This window comes from Myotis nattereri (genome assembly GCF_964212035.1).
Source record: "Myotis nattereri genome assembly, chromosome: 1".
Lineage (NCBI taxonomy): Eukaryota > Metazoa > Chordata > Mammalia > Chiroptera > Vespertilionidae > Myotis > Myotis nattereri.
Window position 1 is genome coordinate 52,836,319 of NC_138075.1, and position 8,044 is coordinate 52,844,362.

An 8,044-nucleotide genomic window follows, 5' to 3' on the forward strand; every position below is an offset into this window, starting at 1 on the left:
AGCTGAGGCCCAAGGCGGCTGAGATGCCAGTGGGTGCCACGGCAGGGCCCCAGGCAGGGCCAGGTCACATGGGGGAGTTGGGCATGCTGGGAGGTTCCCATAGAGAAACCGAGGGAGGGAAACTGTATGGGGACATTTTTTATTGCAAATAACAGAAACCCACTTGCCTTCGCTGAAGCTGCAAGGGGACTTCCTTTAAGGTTCAGGCTGTTTCACGGAGCCCACGGCGGCGGCAGCCCCCCTGAGGGGGTCCTGGAAGAGGAGACAAATGGCACGCAGACTCCTTTTCTCCTCACTGACATCCCACCCCCGATACGAGCTTTTTCTGCTTTTCCAGTTCACGAAGGTGGTCGGAAGGGCCTGTCCCACAGCACCTGAGCAGACACGCGCTGAATTTAACGTCTCAACAGAGACTCACTTTCTTCGTCTCAGTTTCTGGGGAAGAGGCTCTGACTGCCGTCATGAGTCCGCTGCTTAGCGCTGGCCCAATCGAATGTTTCCATGGTGGGAGCAGAGACACGTTGGTTGTAGGTCAAGGACCAGCAGTGAAAGACTTCTTTTTCTTCTTTTAAAAGAAATTGCATCGGGTAATAAAACTATGTAGGTTTCAGGTGTACAATTCTATAAGAAGGGCTTTTTCACAAACCAGACGGACACTCCAATAGACTCGGGGGGAGGACAGCACACACACCAAGGCCCCTCCCCGCCCGAGATGCTCCGATTGGACTCTCATGTTCAGCATGTTCTCTGCCCGCCAGCAGGAGGGGCAGTCAGAGCAGAGTCTGTGGCTGTAGGTTTGGGCCGAAGAGGGGGCCACGCTCCTGGGCACAGGTGTGACCACTTTGGAAGCAATATGGAGCTACGGTGACAACAGCCCATAGGAGCAGAGAGACCATCCCCTTGGGAGCCGAGAAAAAGAAATGACAGCAAACTACCACACAAACAGTTCTTCCTGGCACATGAAGAGCTGTGTCCCCAAAGGTTATGGTTTTTCAACATCAGACAAACAGCAAATTAACGGCATTCAAACTATCAGGGAACTTCACCCACCCGTGATCTCACTGTTTTCTTTGTTCTCTCTTTCCTTGCAGCTTCTGTTCAAAAGCACGCCGCATCTTCCATAGCTTTGGGGAGTGTACACAACATTTTGCATGCCCGCATTATGTAATGAGTGGTTTCTGTGCTGCCTTGTCAGCTTCTGAACTATCTCTGTCGGTATGCCATCATTCAAATTAAGTTTATTATACGTTACTTAGCACATAATTAAGGTCTGATTTAAAATGGGAGGCCATGGTGCTGGCAGGAGTCTTAGGAAGTCATGGAGGCCAGAGAAAATGAACCTGGAGAGGAGAGTGAGTTCCCCAAGGTCACATTGCTGGTGAGCTCCAGACCCGAGGCTGGGCTTCATTCGTCTTTCCAAACGTTATGTTTGTAATCACCCACTCGATGTCAGGTAGCAGTGCATGGGTTTCATCTGACTTCAGATTTCTTTTCGCCACATTGCATGACCTAATTAACATGTGTTAGGTAGGAGCCATTTCTATTTTTTCTTAACAGAGGAAGGAAGGCTTTTTCAACTCTGTCAGGAAAATAGAGGTTGTGGAGCTGAAATGAGTAACAGCAATTTTAAATCAGACTGGTTTCATGACTGGTAGATAAGTCAGCATGCAAAGACATTTATGTTTCCCAGGTTTGGCTCGTTCTCTCAATACCCTTTGCAAACTCCGCAGGGATTTTAAGCTTTAAGTCTGGTTATAAGCTTATGCAAGCTGTTAGTCACCTTTTTAGATGAAAAGCACCACAGGATTGTGCTTGAAAATGTTCCGTGCTTCACTACGGATTCCTTTGGAATAATTTGGCTGTGGTATGATTTTGAGGGAGAAGTGATTGCGCAGATACGTTTCAAAACACATTTGCATTTGAAAACAGGGGTTTATCAGTTAAAAGAACTGTTCTTGAAAGGTACACAGGCAGGGCAAATTTAGAATAAGAAAAATAATTTAGACATGATAGCTATGATTTGCCCCAAAGCTTAAAATACCTGGGGCTCTTGATTACACAGAACCTTGGACATGGAATGAATCATGAATATCTGGTGTTCTACTTTGGAAAACATATTGGAAAAGGAACTCTTGTCATGGCTGTATCTCCACAGATAATTCTAAACATTCTAGGCATGCATCAACACAGTTGTCAGCACACATTTGTCTGGGAGCAAACTCAGGAGGAGCCTGAGTTTGGGGTGTAGAGAAGAGGGTGGTGTCTGGAGTCAGATTTTTTGGGTAGGTATCTTGGTTCTACCACTTACTGGATATGTGAACTTGGCTGGGCCTCAGTTTGATCATCTGTAGAGTGGGGAGAATATTCAACTCAAAATTTTTGTGTTGAATTGATTGTATTAAATCATGCACAGTGGTGCCTCTCTGACTTGAACATGCACACAAATGTCCTGGGATCACATTAAGACACAGAGAAGGACAAATACTAGATGACCTCATGTGTATGTGCAGTCTGAACAAGCTAGCCTCATGGAAGCAGAAAATAAATGGTAGTGGGTAGGGGAGATGGGAAGACATTGGGGAAACAATACAAACTTCCAGTTACAAGAGGAATAAGTTTGGGGATCTAATGTACCGCATGGTAAGTATCTCTCTATATAAAAGCCTAAGCAATCATCCAACCATTTGACCATTCGACCGGTAGCTATGACGTGCACTGACCACCAAGGGCCAGACACTCAATGCACAGGCATGGAAACATGGAACAGACTGATGCATCTCAGAGGGAAGGGGGGAGGGAGGAGGGCGGGAAGAGATTAACCAAAGATCTTATGTGCTTACTAGAGGCCCGGTGCATGGATTCGTGCACTGGTGGGGTCCCTCGGCCTGGCCTGTGGGAATTGGGCTGAAACCGGCAGTATGACATGCCCCGAGGGGTCCCAGATTGCGAGAGGGCATAGGCCAAGCCGAGGGACCCTACCGGTGCACGAATCCATGCACCAGGCCTCTTGTCTATCTATATAAAAGCCTAAGTGACCATCCGACCATTTGACTGTCCTACTGGTATCTATGCAATGACCACCAGGGGGCAGATGCTCAATGCAGGAGCTGCCGAGCTGTGGTGACTTGGCAGCTGTGGTTCTTGGGTGACACACCCAGAACCAGAGAGGAGGGAGCCTGATTCCGGGGTGCATCACCTGAAAACAACCCTCTCGCAATCCAGGCCTCTAGTAGTTAATAATACTGTATCATATACTTGAAACTTGCTAAGAGAGTAAATCTTCAATTTCTCATTATATCAACAAAACAGCAAAATAGTAACTATGTGAGGTGAAAGATGTGTTAACTAACCTTATTGAGGTAAACATATACTGTCTAATAATAGGCAAACATGGTAATTGACCGTACCTTCTCTATGCCTCCCACGGGCTAATCAGCACCAACAAAGATGGCGGATAATTTGCATATACTGGCTGGGAGAGAAGACTGAAGCCAAGCAATGGAGCCATGGTAGCAGAGACGGGCGGGAGAGAAGCGGCAGAGATGGGCGGGGTAGGAGCCGCAGAGACGGGAGTGAAGCCCTATTCTTGCAGGAATCCTCCTGCAATGGGCCTCTAGTCCTATATAATAACAGGATAATATGTAAATCGACTGAATGGAGGAATGACCAGTCGCTATGATGGGCACTGATGACCAGGGGGCAGATGTTCAATACAGGAGCTGCACCCTGGAGGTCAGTGCACTCCCACAGGGGGAGTGCTGCTCAGCCAGAAGCCAGGATCATGGCTGGTGAGCAAGAGGGCGCAGGCTGGGCTGAGGGGCCCTCTCTTCCCCTGAGTGCATGAATTTCATGCCCCCGGCCTCTAGTATATACATGTATATGCTGAACAACATATACATCAAATCATCATATTATACACAAACTTACAGACTATTATATGTCAATTATATCTCAATAAAGCTGGGGGGAGAATGGTCCTAGGCCTAGGATATGGCCTGCTGTTCTGGGTTTCTGACTAGCTCTGGGTGCTGCCTGCACTGCTGGGCTCCTGGCTGTGCTTGGGCAGTGAGGGTGCCAAGTGCCTGTTCCGTGAGCAGCAGTCGGCAGCGCTAGGTGTTGTCCTTCAGATAGATCGCTCCTTCTCTTCTTTCTGATCACATCACCAATCCTTTTGCTGCACACCTCATCCATGTACCGCTTCTTGCAACCGGCTCCTACATACAACATTTAATTATCATTACCACTGTTGACCCTACGGCTAGTTGAAGGCAGCCCTGATGCCCCATTAGTGTCTCTTCTCTGGGTTCAGTCTGCCCAGTCCTTTCGTGGGCCCAGCCTTCAGCTCGCTCACCAGCTTGGTGACATCTTCTAGATCAGTGGTTCTCAACCTTCCTAATGCCCCGACCCCCAACTTTAATACAGTTCCTCATGTTGTGGTGACCCCCAACCATAAAATTATTTTTGTTGCTAACTTCATAACTGTAATTTTGCTACTGTTAAGAATCGTAATGTAAATATCTGATATGCGGGATATATTTTCATTGTTACAAATTGAACATAATTAAAGCATCGTGATTAATCACAAAAACAATATGTAATTATATATGCGTTTTCCGATGGTCTTAGGCGACCCCTGTGAAAGGGTCGTTTGACCCCCAAAGGGGTTGTGACCCACAGGTTGAGAACCGCTGTTTTAGATCTTTCCCCATTTGAGGAGCCATTAAAAGGCAGGGAGGTACCTTTCATGAGATTACCCACCCTCCCTTTTGAAAATTGGACACAAAAGTTGCATGTAAAGGTGCTGTTAGTTGGGTCCTTGCCCACTGCAGCCTGATGCTGTGCTCTCAGAAACTCCAGCTGATCCTGGGGCACATCTCCCTCTCCCCCCTCCCTGAACCCCTTTCTCCTCCAGGTCCCCAACCTCTAGGGAAATTGTATCTCAGCTGGTTACTCAAAGCAATAGTTTGCACATGCTTTTTTCTTTTTTCTTTTTTTACTGCTTGCTTGTCCAAACTACAGGCCTAATCAGGAGGCTGCAGGAGAAAATGTTTTCAGCTCAAACAGTGCCATTGAAATCATTTAGTTTTCAGAAATCTGTGAAGTATCTGTGTTGAAAGGAGTTTGGGAAAGTCCCGAAGGAGGTTTGCTAATGCCTCCTCAGTTTTGCCACCACCAGGTGATTTGAGGAGGCTCATTAGGGTGGAAATCCAGCAGAGCCTTGTAGCTGGGGCTAAGCAACCATCCTTAAAAGGAATGGTGATAGTAACAGCCAACATAACTGAGCACATTCTATGTGCTGGCCCTGTTCTTCCTGCTTTACATTTATGAGCTGAGCTAATTTGATATTCACAAGTTCGGCCCCTTGCCCAGGGTCATGAAGCTACTGAGTCGTGAAGCCAGTCTGAGCCCGCAGGCTCTGGCTCCATAAACACCACATGATACCGCACATTAAAGGTATTGTCTCTATCTAATACCACCCAACTCATATCGAAAGACTTAAATAAGCGACTTGTAAAGCAAAAATTCCCAGACCTTATGGCTAATGTCTCAATGTCTCAGTTCCTTCATCTGTAAAATGTGCTAATATAGATTAGTGGTGCTATCTATAGAAATATAAATGGTGCTAAAGATAAGTTTTTCCCTGCTCCCCTTCTCTAAAACACATAATTTCAATTGCTTTAGAAACAAAACTACCTCATTTACTCACATTTAATATTGGGTTCTGTTCTACTAAGATTCCCATGATCTCAAGGCTTTCTATAGGGTTTTAGTCCTCTCAGACCCCTCCCATGTGCCAGGCACGTGTGGCTTCTCCCCTTCAGGAATATCCCCTGTTTTCCTCTCTGCCCACCTAAGTGCCACTCATACCTCGCCCATCTCCTCTACGATTCCCTGACTATTCAACCCCACTTTGAGCTCTCCTGTGTCTCAATGTGAACATAAGCCAGTTGTATGCTAACAGCAAACATTTTGAGCCGTTATTATGTGCCTACAATGATTCTCGATCAGGCTTTCTCAAACATATCACCATTGACATTTTGGGTGATGTGATGGTTAATTTTACGTGTCAATTTGACTGGGCCACAGAGTGCCCAGATATTTGATCAAACATGATTCTGGGTCTTTCTGTGAGAGTGGTTTTGGGATAGACTAACATTTAAATTAGTGAACGTTAAGTAAAGCAGATTGCCCACCCCAATGTGGGTGGGCCTCATCGAATCAGTCGAAGGCTGGAACAGCACAAAAGGCTTACCCTTCTCAAGTCAGAGAGAATTCTCCTGCTGGTGGCCTTTGACCTGGGACATCAATCAGCTCTTCCTGCGTCTGCAGTAGCCCACCAGCCTTCACATGTGAACTGGGACATGGGCTCTGTGGGTTTGGGACTTGCAATCCTCCAAAAGAGTGTGTGCCAATACTTTACACTAAAACATTTTTATATATTTAATTACAGTGCAATGTTATAAATATTATCCTATATAATAAAAGGTTAATATGCAAATTGACCCTAACAGCAGAACCACTGGGAATGACTGGTCACTATGACACACACTGACCACCAGGGGGCAGATGCTCAATGCAGGAGCTGCCCCTGGTGGTCAGTGCGCTCCCACAGCGGGAGCTCTGCTCAGCCACAAGCCAGGCTACAGCTGCCAGTACAGCAGTGGTGGTGGGAGCCTCTCCCGCCTCCTCAGCAGCACTAAGGATGTCTGACTGCAGCTTAGGCCTGCTCCCTGCTGGCATGTGAACATCCCCTGAGGGCTCCCGGGCTGCCAGAAGGATGTCTGACTGCCAGCTTAGGCCCAATCCCCCGGGGAGCGGGCCTAAGCCAGCAGGTGGTCATCCCCCCGAAGGGTCCCAGACTGCGAGAGGGCACAAGCTGGGCTGAGGGACACCCCTCCAACTACACAAATTTTTGTGCACTGGGCCTCTAGTAAAATAATAAAATAAAACAAAAATAAATATATATTTAGTGGTCTGTTTCTCTGGAGAATATTGGCTAATACAGGTGAGATAATTCTTGGTTGCAGGGGCTGTCCGGTTCATTGGATGTTTAGCAGCATCCTGGCCTCTATCTACTCGATGCCAGTGGCATCTGCCGCAGCCCAGTTCTGACAATGAAAATGTGTCCAGACACTGCAAAGTCGCCCTGCTTGAGGACCACTGTTCTAAGCATGTGGGAGAAAACACAAGCTCCCACTGGTGTTTCCACTGCTGAGAAGCTCACAGTCTGCTTAGGAGTCAGGACTAAGTTTGAGGAATCAATTCAGGGACAATTCAGTGCAACTTGTGAACTGTGTTGCAATCTAATTTTTAGCTAAACTTGTGATTTTCTTTTTTGGGGAGGAGCAGAGAGAAATTGAAGCTGCCTTTATTAGGAAAAATGCGAGATTTCTTTCATTGGAAAAGGGAAGGCATCTGGCATATGAAGTAAGAAAAATTACAGTGCTCTATCCTGTTTGCCCCAGATAAATGCAATTCTTAAGAAGTTATTACTTTTCAAGTATTGAAAGATTCATTAACGAGAGAAAAATCACCCAATATGGTTCAGCTCTACTGACTAACTAGTGAGCAACAAATCTTCTGTCCAATTCCACTTATAAATTCCACTTGAGTCCTGATAGTTTTGAGGAATTAAATTATTCTTCAAGTGAATCTTATAATCATTGTTGCCCTGGACATATTAAATAACAGAATTCTGGGAGTGCAAGATTAAGAGACACAATCCTTCTCTCTTTCCCCAAACAGTCCTTTGCTGAAATGATTCATGTGGTAGGAGTCATTGAAATTGATCATTAGTAATTTATATTCTTTGCAGACAGAACTTTTGAGGTTCCTTTCTTTAGTTGTTCAATGTGATCATCCAATGAAAGTTACCAGTTGTTAAGGAAAAATGTGTTCAATTCTCTAAGAAATTCACAGTTCTGAAAACATTGGAAAGCCTGCAGGGAGTTGAGAGGCGACCATGTATACTGGTGTTAGCAGGCTGTACATGGCTGAATATGTAATGCACAAAAGCCAATCAGAGACACAATGTGGCAATCAA